Genomic DNA, 13,666 nt, shown 5'->3' on the forward strand with positions numbered 1-13,666 from the left:
AGTGCTGAATGGATGACAGTGAATTAGAAATTGTAACAGAGATTAAAGAAATTATTCTGAAGTCAGACTTCTCAGCCAGTTCAAAACAGTGAGCCAGCTAAGAACACACTCATTTTTAGTTAAGACTGTCCAAAGACATAGTACCAAATCAATCTAATAAATGTTCTGACTCAGATTTTTTAGAACTTCATCTAACAAGAAGCAGTTAGGTTCAATATAATTCAGCTTTAAAAACAGTTTAAGACTTGACACAGAAAATATTGGGCACATGTGTCTCAAGCACCATGTCCAAGTAGGAGACTTTTCTTTACATTCAGCTGCTGTTACTAATGTGCAAACACACAGCTCATCATTAAAAGCATTTTTATATACCAGCCAGATGAATAGGCACAAGATTTCTTCATATACAGGTTATACATTAAGTAGGCCTCACAAAACTAGTTTTCCCTGTATGTATGCTCACTTTGAGAAGCATCAGAAGAAAAAGAAGTTTTAGCTAAAGCCTACCAAACCCATTTAAAGTCATGAAGTAATGATACAGACATATTTCATCTGAAGTAAGTTATTTACTCTATTCATAGTTATACAGGCTTATTTAGGAGTTTGTAAAACTGTTTTATGAAACACAGCTTTCAGAAAACTCATCTTTGAAAATTACAGCATTAACTGATATTACATAGAATATTAAATATCAGTAGCTACATTAAACTCACTTGCCAATACAAAAACAACCTCCACACTATCATTGTTCATTGATGCAAAAAGAAACAGACTGCTTTTATTTGCTGAAAGCCAACACCCTCTGTGTAATAGGAAAAACAACTTCAAGCACAGCACAGGTCTCTACAATACGCTGACCTACCCTGCCCTTGAAGGAAAATCTGGAAACCGCTTGGAAAACAGCTCACAAAAGGCTACTTTAGTACATCAGAGGAAAGAAAATCAAAGGATCTAGGCCTTAAAATATTCAGAACTTTGAAGACAAATGTTATCACGAGTTCTACAGAGAACTGTAATACTGCTGGTCCTTATTAGGCTCTGCACTAAACTTTGGGACACTATTTTGGTTTTACTTTGCTCTCCAGAGGGGTAAAAAGTATGAACAAGATAAAGGGTGTCAGTACAGAGCTGGTGCCAACACAAAAACCTCCCTGTGATAAGCATTAGCTAGAGAATAGTATAATAAAACAAGCAGCTTAGTGCCTATTTTAACTCAAGTTTTCTATAGTAAGTAAATTCTCTTATTTCATGACAGAACGTCTATTTCGTACAGGCTGTAGAGCCCTTTCTGTAAGAACTTACGCTTTAATTGCACACTGTCCTAGGAAAAACCCAGGCAACTGCAGAAACACATTCAGTATGTACATAATCAATTATTTTGTAGACTCTTATTTTCTACATACTGCTGGAGTCCAATCCCATTGTTGATTCTCTCACAGAAGTGTACCCCTGCATAATTAATCGTGAGAAAGCTACACATGTGTTAAGAGCTGACAAACTGAAACTGGTGCTATTTCCTGCAGAGATCCCAAAGTGCAGGTGGGGATGTGACCTAAGACTTCAGGAGAATGGCCATATTCTTGCTGTTGACTGTTTTGAACTGCAATACACTAAAAATTAACTTCACCCGCCTGTGAAGTGAGGGGAGGGAAACTCCCACCTGATGGTAGGTAAAGTGTTGTATCTTGACCATTCTGCATGGCAGTGATAAAATGCATATTCTGTCACCAGATTTTCATATTCTGACAGATCTGCTTATGGTCCAGTTCATGCATTGAAAAAGCAGCAGCTGTAAAAATGATGAAAGTGAAGCTATTGTATCTACATCCAAAAGCACTCCAGACTCAAATCTAACTCACAGTTGAGACAGTAAAGAAAAACAGCAGATTTGCTGTGTAACACAGGGCTCTCATATCAAGACAGTATAAATCAACAAGGAAGGCACAGAACCTTTCCAGACAAGTGTAACACAAGTTTTTCTCCTAAATGCAGCCTCAGATCTACATATTTCAGACTTTCTTCCCATATGACTAAATTCAAACCCATAATGGAGCACGATTTTTACTCCAGGTTCTGTCTACTCAGATGGACACTCTGGGAGAGACTACGTGTGACTAGCGCTGTCAGCTGAACACTCTCCATCTGTCCAGCCAGCATGATGTCCTCTGTCCAAGAATTTAAACAAAAACCAGTCCAGTAACTCTGTGGAGATCAATTAGATATACTTGCACAAATCTTAAGTCCTATGTATCTTTGATTAGATTATGGGAGCTATAGTTTAAGTAGCTGATATCTTTGCCCTTTATTCGTACTTTGCAAAATTGGCAAGTTTACCTAACAGATTTCCTCAAACTCACTAAATATCACTAAATATATGAATGATGTATTTTCTACTTAACCTTGCTTAGCATACTGGAGACAGGTACAAACAGGAATGGAAATAAGTAAATGCTGTACTTTTTGAACTCCACAAAAGTAAAGCAAAACTTGAAGGATCAAGATCTTTTATTTACAGATCTGAAGGTCTGAAAACCAGCAAACTGAGGCAAAAAAACTTCATCTTGTTAAAAAAGAAGTGTTTCAAGAGAGAGGAATTCTTTTGCTGGGAAGCAGAAAATGTAACACAAGCAGGGAAGAGTTAACTGCTGTGAAAGAAATGTGCTTTTTACCACAGAATCAGAATGACTACGATGCAAGATCTCTAGTACCTCCTGCTCAGAGCATGTCCAATTACATACTCAGGCCTACACCCCACAAGGATGCATTCTTCAGAGAATTATAATATCTATTTTTAAAGCCAAAGCAACTGTTACGAAACATAACTGGAACACACAGGCAAAGAAAGACTGGGTTGGTAAAAGTGAAACAATCTGCTTTGTTTATAATTAATCAAGTGTGTTGGGCTGGCATGCACAAAGCTTTAGTGCAGCTTTAAACTGCACTAACTGTAACTACTTTATTAAAAAGCTGCAATTTAACACCTGCTGTTTGATCATGAACATCAAAAGGGTGCCAAGACAGACAAAGTACTATTGTTTCCAGTCCTGAAAGGGAAGTTTCAACAATTTGGAAGTGGCAACATTTAGGTTTGCTGCAGTAAACGTGCTTGTGTAGTCAACTGAAACTGCTGATTCACTGGCATTCCCCTAGTCTTCTTTCAGGAAACACACAGTTTTCAGCAATAAGTGCACTTGGCAAGTTTAGCAACATCAAATGACATGCACTATCATATGAATTACAGTTTCTGCTGATACTAGAGCTAAAATAATAGAACGTGCAAGACATACCCAAGCTTACTTTCCCTCATTGAAATTTAGTTAATATTTAATTCAATTTTAAAGAAAGAACCCTCTGTTATCAACAGCAAAAGAATAATAACATGAATAATCCATCTAATCTTTCCCTGAAAGCACAGCTTCTCACAAAATTGACAAAATTCAGTACCATACTGTACATCAGGGTTAGTAATTCTTACCACCTGAGCATCCTCAAGTGTTTTTGTTTGCTTAAACAAGCAATTTTTACTTTATTACAAGTAATACGCAAATCCTCACAAGATATTTTAAATTATCAAAGGGGTAGAAAGATGGATACCTTTCTCTGTTTGACTCTCCATTCCCCCAGTTTTATGATGCCTATGTTCATACCAAGCAACATGGGACATTTAAACAGCAGCAGTTAAATATTAAACCTGTTCTTTCTCACCTACTATTTAAAATAGGTATGCTCAAGAGCACGACTTTGTTTTCCTCTGCAGTCAATCTACATACATTAAAATAACAGCAAATGCATATTTTCATGCTCAATCTGTTTTCAGAGACAAAAAAAGGATCTTTTTGCTGACTTACAGTGAAAATTATATTGGGAAAATTGCCTTAGGAGGTTCCAATAAATGGCAGGGACATTAAATTTAAACAGGAGGTGCCCTGAGCCATGATGTGTTTCCTAAAGAATTCTGCCAGCCCTTTGGAGTCACATTAGGTTCTGGAATTACTCTCTTTTTCAGGAGTTTCACTGGATAGTGGGGTGATGTGTGTGCCTCTCAAAAGAGCCAAAAAGTTACCTCTGCTCAATGTTACTATGTCTCATTGGTACTTGTGCACTCCACCCCTGCGGCTGAGCACTCCTCCCTACACCAAAGGGATTAACTACCATCTATTAATATCACCTCACTGAGTTTCACTGGAATGAAAGCTCACTGAAGAAAAGCCACCTCCTAAGAAGTTCTTTTAGAAAGCAAAAAAGACTATCTTTGGTAGACTGAGGCATACAGAGTACCCAAGACTTTTCTACGTTAATGCACAGTATTTTTTGAGGTGATGAGTAATATTCTGAGTAAACAGCCAACAGTATTTGGCAAGGGCCAGCTTTCAACTGTTTAACCACTCACTAATTTTTGTTGCATCTCTCTTCTTTCTGTTCTTGATACCAAGAGCTGACTCTAATTTAGAGGGGCATTTATCACCAAAATCAAACTTGACATAGGTCTCTCAAGGAACAATACTTTTTTCAGAGAGACTTTGTAGAACATGCTACCACTCTGCCAAGGAGAACTTGGACTCCTAGAGGCAACTGCATGTTATTCTGCTGGTGACAAACCTTGACATTCCCCTTACTTCTATTAAAAGAAAGCATACACTATCAAAATGATCTACCACAATTTTTAAAAAGTGAATCAATAACACTTCTGAGTTTACTACTGGAATCCCAGTTGTTTACAGCAATGAGACTGACTATTTACTGCACAGCCAGCTGACAGTTGACTCTTCTAGAGTTCTGGTCACCTCAAGACTGAGCATTAGTCTTGAGACTAAATTTACCTTAGCCATGTACATCTCTCTTCATTTAACAGCACTGCAAAAATGTTGACTGACATACTCCACAGCTTAGTGGAGCAGTACTGTCACAAGCCTTTCACATTATTTGATAATGAGTTAGCACTTCTGCAAGTGTTCTCCTTCACACAGTATTGCACACACCCAAAAGGCAACACTCTGCTAATTTGTAATTTGAACTGTAATTTTCAGGCACCCATTAGCTATTTCAGAACACCCTGGGTCACCAGGGTGAACTGGCTGTGAAGTGATCAAAAATTTACCTTAACCTTTCTATGCATTTGAACCTTGAACCAATTAGTATATTCAGCTAATTTAAGCAAGAGAGAGAGGAGTAAACCATCTCAAGTAAGTTCACTACCTTTTGGAGGCAGAGGCTTTAAAGGAGAGTTCAAGACCTGTACTAAGACTGTGAAGACTACGTGTTAATGCTCTGACTAGATGAGAGAACACTTTTTAATTAGGAACATACAGGTGATGACAGCTTTCATGGATACAATGAAAATTATCTGAAGTGCACATCTATGTACAGCTACAGATTCAGATAAGCAGCTCCCAACAGAATAACAGGCAAGTTCACTTGTGAACTCAGACATGCAAAAACTTAGTAGTTTCTGCATGTAGACAGTCCCCATACTTCACAAAGTACTAGAAGAAGCAAAAGCACTTAAAAAACCAAACCAAACCCACACAGCACAGTAATTATTACCCAAAGCAGCTGAGCTGGAAAGACTGAAGTTGACCAGAAGAGCAGCACAAACTTAACACTTATGTACGCATGAGAAAAATGGAATTCAAAGTTTAATTGGTTATAGGAAATACTGTGGCGTGCACATACAGAACAGTCAGTGATCTGCAGATAGTTCTAGAGATGAATCAGATTTAGTGGTTTGCAAGCTGAATAAGTTAAAAAGCTCATAGAGTAAAATGGTAGCATACAAGATCCACAAAATAATCCTATATTCTACACAACACATACAGGATCCTAGTGGGAATACTGAGTTCTATTTTGGTGCTATACTTGACAGAAAAATGAAGACTGAGTTTAGAAGGCTCTAAATGACATCCACGTGAACAACAATCGAGGAATGGGGAACTGTTCTTACAGAAAAAAGGCAAGAAATTTGAAGTGTTTCAAAAATGAATGGAACAATCTCTCTAGATTTACTGTAAGACTGCTTAACAAAAGAGAACTCATGTTTTATGAGGATGACAAGAAATCCCTTTGATGGCAGAAACAGGCTAAAATGATTCCACAAGCCCTTACAGTTAGAACGCTTCCCAAACTGACTTAAAGTGAAACATAGCACCTAGTAAGGATGACTTTAGCTCATATTAAGCCAAAAATTACAATTAACTTTATGACTCCTCCTTCAGGACAGTATTTCAGTTTATTTCTTTGCTGATCTTTATATCACTCAGATGTCACTGAAGAGCAGAAAGAAAAAGACAGTATTCATGACTGAAAGACAAATGAATTTGAGAAGTTGAGACAGCTACATCTTTCTCCTATGTATTTCTCACTCTACTTCAGGTTATGGTCAAAATCCAAAATAAATAAGCTTATTACTGCCAAGTTAAGAAGCTTGTGCTTGAACATATTTCATTATTTAGTTATCAAGGAGCAGTTTAGAAAACTGAAATTCAGTTTGAAATTCAGCTTTGCTGGGAGATGTGAAGAACTTAAGTTACATATTTAACATCAACACAAAATGGTGACAGAAACAGCAACAAAAACACTTCTAAGTTCCTGCATAAGCTCGAGCAACAGTTCATGATTTTTTAGTTTCAAACTAGCACAGGGTGTTTTTGTAACACATTTAAGCACATCTCTGCCACTCATCAGTGACTTGCCTATACATTCCAGTCCTTTAAACAGGTAGACAGGCTTTTAAAACAGCTTTTTACAGGTTAACACAGGTATCTGAATGCTGTCCTCCAGCCTCAGCAAGCTGCAAGCCAGAGCCTCACAATGCCACCCTCAAGGAGTGGGTCACTAGCTTCCAGAGCAAAATTCATTACCACAAAAACAATAAGAGTGTATGCTATACAATCCATATCAGCATCAAACAGAAATATTTACAGTTTGTTGCATGCTGCAGAGCACCAGACAAAAGAACACGGAAATCCAAATCAGGGTAATAGGAAGCAATAGTTGACATCAAGATTATTTAAGAAACTTGTTCCAGCACTTATGACATGGATATTAATGTAGGCAAAAGAAGGTCTCACCATCACACTCCTACAACCATCATTATGAACCTGATAAATAAAACTGAAGTTGAAATCTCATATATTCCATGCTTTCCTTCATCTGCCCTGTTGCTTCCACTTATGTCAGTCTTGTGAATAGGTACAGGGGGAAGTATGGCCAGAGGAACTTTTACCGGTATGAAATGTAAAAAAATTAAAATATTAGTGATCCACAGTTCTTTTCAGACCTCATCATTAACTGCTGAGGAAGCAAATACTTTAAAAACCACCCATTATTGAAATAGTCCAACTCCAGGAGAGGAAGAAATAGCAACAGACACTTCCTGCTGCCCCCTCTTACATGATGCATCTGAAGTCACACTGCTTTAAAATAAAAGCTTTTATTTTAAAATAATTAACAGGACTGTATTTATAATTAACATTCACTCATCAATATTAGAATATTTACTATTGCTAGAAACTGACAGTGACTAGCTGTCAATAATATAGTGTGCTGATTAAAAAAAATTATAAAGGTCGCAACATCAAAATAGACTTTTGAAGACTATTTGCAGCATTTCAATATGCACTTAAATATAGTCCACACAAACATCTAAACTACTTGGTCCAGGAGCTCCTCAATAGTCTGCCAGAAAATAGAAACACTAAATTAAATATACAAAACAATTTACTGATGGCAGAAATTTATACTTTTAATTTAGTATCTACTTTAAAAGTTCGTTACATTAGTATGCTGAGTCAAAATGTTTCTGCATAATTTCTCTGCATATACTATTCATTTTACATTATCTTATTAATTTCAGTCCAGACTGGCAATAAATTTGGAGTGATTTATTTGCATGTCTTTATTGTCATTATTGGTATATTAAATCGATTCTAGGGCAGGATTGGAAATGCGTTAAAAAGGAGAAAACTACTCTGTCTTCACAGAATGTTACAGCTCTACTTACAAGTGCTGAAAGTCTGTGTACAAGTTAAACATGTACTGCCTTTCTGTACTCTCCCCTTCTTGTTGATAACCTCAGCTCATTATTTCACAAATTGAAACTTTGATATTGGTTTCTGACCTGAATAATGGGTCAAATTTTTTTGCTCTGGCATCCACTGCTAGTAAAATATTACTGTAAGTCAGTTACCTCTATTTGCATTTTTCAATGTTTTCTTAGAACAGCTAAATAAAAATAATCTCACAGATCAATATTTACATGCAGTATGCAAACAAAAGCTTGACTTAGGTTATGGTTAATGTGAAATTTCTTAAGGCATTTAGAGGTTGAAGGAACAGTGAGATGCACTTGGATCTCAGTCTGAAGGTGACACATTCCAATTACAGAACAAAAACTGGGAATTGAGAAACTCTGGGTGCTTTTAATCAACTCTAAAGTGAAATTTAAGGCTTCCTCTGAGTTTAACAACAGTTACTCACACATAACCTCTTATACTTAAATTCATAAGAGAACACAAAGATAGAAAGTAATTTTCATTTGTAAATACTTCAGTATTTACTGCAATATTTTACCTCAAGTCCTTCACCCTCTTTATCAAGAAGCTGATTTGTATTACCAACAGATTTAAGCAATCTGACATTAACTCAACTATTCAGAACAGGAACTGCAGCAGGTAGAGAGGGGATCATCAGCTCTGGGTAGGTTCTCTGTGGGTCACTTTGTTATTGAGCTGCTTCTCAAGCGAACAACCCTGTGGTGCTCTGGTTTCATCCATTGGGAATTTTGCTTTTGAATGGTTTTCATTCAAAGGGCAATCATGGTAGACTAGCAAAAGTTCACCTCTACCCACTGTCCTCTCCACCTGGCTGCCCTTCCTGCTTCAACATCACAATCACTCTTACTAGTACTATTTTTCAATTTATAACAACATATTCAGTAATTCTTCTAGAACAGTACATTGACAAGGGAAAATTACCATAACAGTGTTAATTTTCAGCTTACCATAATGGTGAAATTAATGGTTTTTAACACTTTATAGATAAGGTAACTGCTAGTTTTTTTAGGTTACTTGAAAAATAGGAACTCCATTTTATGTGGTTAACAAGAATCTTCTGAAAGTTTCAGGCTGATGATGTTTTTGAGTTTTGAATTTTCTCACAACAACGTCCTGAACTGTCCTTACTGACTGCAATCCAAATTATGCTGTTTAAAGTTTGCTCTGCAGTTTTCTAAATTGACTTATGAACTGAGACCAACGGTCAGAAAACAACCACCTCACAACTAAGTATCTCAATTCTAGGTTAGTTGTTTGAAAATGTATCAATGGTAAATAAAATTAATTAACTGCTTTAATAATTACTTAACTTTTCCTTAAATTTGAATTTAGCAGACTGTCAAATCCAGTGTTTTGTGTTTTTCCCACCATTTAAACTCAATCTGCACTTAATACAAAAATCTAAAGCATCTTACTTGGTTTGACAACTGTATTTTAAGAAACAAGTTATAGTATACAAATAATTGCACAAAATTAGAATTACTTAAAAGCTAAACTATCTTTTGACCCCAAGGTTATGATGTATCCTCCCCCAATTTGGGCAAAAAATGCTAAAAAATGAGAAATGTGTTTTACTCTTCTTGATGTTTCTGTATAACCCTATTCCAACTAACTCCTTCCACAGGGTCTAATCAAGAGTGAAAACAATAAAGCACCAGCCACTCCTTCAAGGAAAATTTTTACTGAGTGAGACAGGCCGCTTTAATTTAAGGGGGACAGATCCCTTCATCCCCATGAAAGGGATTTATGTCAACTAGGTTTGGAAAACAGCCACCTGATGCCTTTCACAGACAAACTTTGAGATTTGTGCCTCCTACTCTAAACACTTTGTACATCATCACTTCAAAATGAAAAAGAAAACCTACCTACTCCCTACACGCCAACTGGTTTGATATCTAGGTGCTCCTCTGAAAAATCACCTTTTCCAGTTTGAAACAGCAAAATTAGGTATTGCAAGAAGTTCAGGAGGACTTATTCTGGTTTGACAAATGAAAGAATTTGCAAATATAAGACAAAAAAACCTATTAAACTATATTGCTGAAGAGCTACAAAGTCAATAATGAAGACATTAAGAGTCTGTGTGCAGAAAATAGAAACTACGATGGAACAAAATGGGACAAACATAAACTGATGCAAAATTTTTCATAAAGTATTTAGTTTCTAAAGAAATTCTCATCAAGTTCTCAACTCAGGCGGTAGATTAACATGACAAGAAATCATTATCTTGATCTCAGGAGCTGAAGTTCATTTGCTCAAAGTAAGTTTATTTACACAGAAGTTTCTCACAACAAACAGCAATTCACTCTCCTCATTTTCTCACAGCAATGAACCAACAACATTTAAGCCAGTTTATCTAATATTAGGTTAGAAATTCCAGATTCCATTTTGAAACCATGGGAGAGACCTGGAGAAGGCAGTCTTTCAAATTATTATTATATCAATACATCTAATGAAACATTCAGGTAGAAGAATGGACTCCTAGTTACACAGGAACTATTTCCTCATGTGCCTCACTGATGGTGTTGCAGTAGTTTTAGATGTATCTCTCCTCCAGTTTAGGGCAATGAATAAACATTTTGAGCTATACCTGAAAGAGTGAGGTAAAGATTCAGGAACCTCAATACAAGAAAAAAAGTACAATTATAACCCCCCCTGCAATTTCTAATGGTTTTTATGCCTGAACATAAGCTGGTTTACATTTCTCAGCCATCAGCTACTCATTGGTTCTGCCAAGCATGAAGTTTTTCTATGTCTGCTTATACTCACATTTAATATAAATGTTTTTTAAAATCAGTGTTCCCTTTGTTTGGAGCACAATGAAACACAGTCAAAGCTTATGTCTATGTTTCTTACTCTGCAGGTCAACAACCTTGTGACATGCTACATTAAGTCTCACAAACACACTTTTGTTAGCAAATAGTTTAAGCAGCCTACCAGAACGACCTACCCACTCAGTAAGCAACAAAGAACTTCAAAAAAACCAGCAGTAGACTAATGTTAAGAAAAATGACTGTTTAGTACAGGAAATAATTTCCTCTCTGGATTTTATTCAAATTATTATGTTCCATTCGAAGAACCTGTTTCTCTAACAAAAACAATGTTTACCCAGAAGGAACTTTTGCAGGAGGTTTGGTAACCTGACCAGAAAGTTCCTTCAGAAAATGTCAGAGTAAGCCGACAGAAATCTGAACTTTTCAGTGCAACAAGATATTTTACCCATCTTCCCCTACTCTCAATCAAGTTTTTAGATATAAAACTTGCATGAGCTGAAGTGAATTAAAGGATGAATGAAGAGTTACTTTAAGATTCATTTAAGTGTTGTTCATACATATTTGAAAAAAAAAAATAGGATTGACTTCCAGATTCCATGAAAATATTTTCTTTCAGATCCTACCAAAGTTATATTGGAAAAAGGTACTGTTTCTGAAATATTTTCCATTCAAACCTATATAAAAATTATGGGTTATAGCAGTAACCCTACAATGGAAGTACAGAAACAAGACATTTGGAGACATATTCTTTAAGAATAACCAAATTGAAGATGGATTCAGACACTTCTGTTTAATTCCACCAAACACCTATTTATGTAAATACAACACTTTTCTAAGGTTTCTTGTCATAAGATTACTGTATATTTTTCTAAAATCTTTAGAAGCAACAGATGCACCTCTACACCGACAACATTTATCACAAAACACTCCTACTGTATTATGAAGACAACAGAATATTGCACTGGAAAGAAGATATTAGTAACTCTGATATTTCATTATATACTTTCAACTTGAGTCTAAGCTATTATTACTACAAGGATGCAGTAACTTCTGCTGTTTTCCTTGGTTTGTCTTGATCATGATATTTTTGATATTTAGTTGCATAATACAAAAAGGATGTTTTTAAACAAACCATTACTTTAACATATTACATGTTTTGAGAGCTTATTTAAAAGTGATGTGCCATAGTATTTTCTACTCCATTTAAGAATGAAAACAACTGCTATTTGCCTTAAATACTGTTAACACTAGAGAACAAAGAGGAGCATGAAAGAAACTGAAAAAATGTCAAATGGCCATGAAACTGCAAACTACAAATACGGGAAAAGCTGTAGGATTCAGAACAGTCAAGCCCAGTGTTATTACCTTAGAACAGCAGGATGCAAACTGAACTGTTTCTTGTCAGTTCAGCATACACAGAAAGAATTATTACCACTTCCTGCTTGTAGACATTCTTTTCTTCTGTTTTTATAACATTCCAAGACATCCTCACTCTTTAAAAAGTAAGTTGAAAAGTAACTTTATTAAAATAATGAAAAACGCTCTCATTATCCTTATCCCTATATTAATTCTAAATACTAGAAAAAAAAATGGGTAGTGTAAATAACCAAGCCTTCATTCCTGTTTAAGCACAAAGGTAGGTATACGGTCTATTTATTTATTTAAATTTATTTATTTGTTTAAATAACTATTTCATCATTTAAATAACTACCAAATTCTTCCAGAGCATGGATGTTTACACTGTTCAAACCTAGATCAATGTTAAAAGTTTATTTTTTAAAGTAGAGAAACTGTATAATTAATCAGGCTTCTTTATAAAGGGAAATCAGTTTTGGAATGCCAGAATTTGTATTTCCCAATATTCATTCCTGATCTGAAAAGGTGGTTGAATAAGACAATTTAAGCTTACCAATAAAAGCTTATCAATAATACCAGACTGATAAAGGAAAATAAACAGATACCTCATGATAGAGCTGAGCACTAACACAGGTTAAAAAAAAGCTAGTATTCAAAAACAAAAGATTTTTTTTAAGTAGTACAAAGAAACAATTCCAAATTAACACTTCCAATGGCAAACTCTACACTACTACCATTCAATAATCTATGAGATGGTAATTCCATAAAGTTGCAGCTCAGAACTTTAGCAACAGTTAAGGTGAGTTTTACAAAAGGGAATAGAAAAATAGCACAAAAAAGGTTTGAGGTTGTGATGGGCAGAATTTAAGACAGAATCTGGGGTTTTCATCACTTGTTCCTACATGGTAGCATGTAATGACACAGACTGCATTTCAGGTTGAAGTTCTGCACTTCTCCAGCCAAATCACATTCACAAAACCTAGTCTAAATTTCAGCCTAGGGCTATCAGGTTCCAAGACTACACTAAACCATACCCGAAGACCCCCAAGACTTTAAACCAGTTTCTGAAATGCCAGTTCTATATATGTGCAATCCAGTAACTTCTTCAGTGTATCTTCATGAGAAATTTCTCTCAGGTATTGCACCAGGAATAAATTGCAGTATTGTTGTCTCAAGAACACTTCACTGTTAACTTTATTTTTTTTTTCATTAGACTACAGGAAAGAATCCTGACTTTGCAACGTAATTACTTGTGTTTTAATATTACCTCTGTATCAAAATGAATGCAAAATGCCAAGCTACAAAGGGATGAATAGTCCAAGTGAGATTTTTTTTTAAGAGAACCATTATCAAAAGGCAGCAATTTAAATTTAAGAACACATACTGCTTATTGCAAGGAATGGCAAATAAAAGGTGAAAGCTCTTAATTACACAAAGTACCTACACAGGCAACACTTCAAGAAGCTCAAGGTAAAAATTCATACCTAC

At 35.6% G+C, this 13,666-nt stretch overlaps 1 protein-coding gene across 2 annotated transcripts in view; it reads right to left on the reverse strand.

Annotated features, from left to right (window-relative positions):
• The window catches only part of CERT1 (ceramide transporter 1), an 85,378-nt gene that overhangs the window by 42,478 nt on the left and 29,234 nt on the right, over positions 1–13,666 (reverse strand). The gene's annotated exons all lie outside the window — the stretch shown is intronic.

This window comes from Zosterops lateralis (genome assembly GCF_965231275.1).
Source record: "Zosterops lateralis genome assembly, chromosome: Z".
In the NCBI taxonomy this organism is placed as follows: Eukaryota; Metazoa; Chordata; class Aves; order Passeriformes; family Zosteropidae; genus Zosterops; species Zosterops lateralis.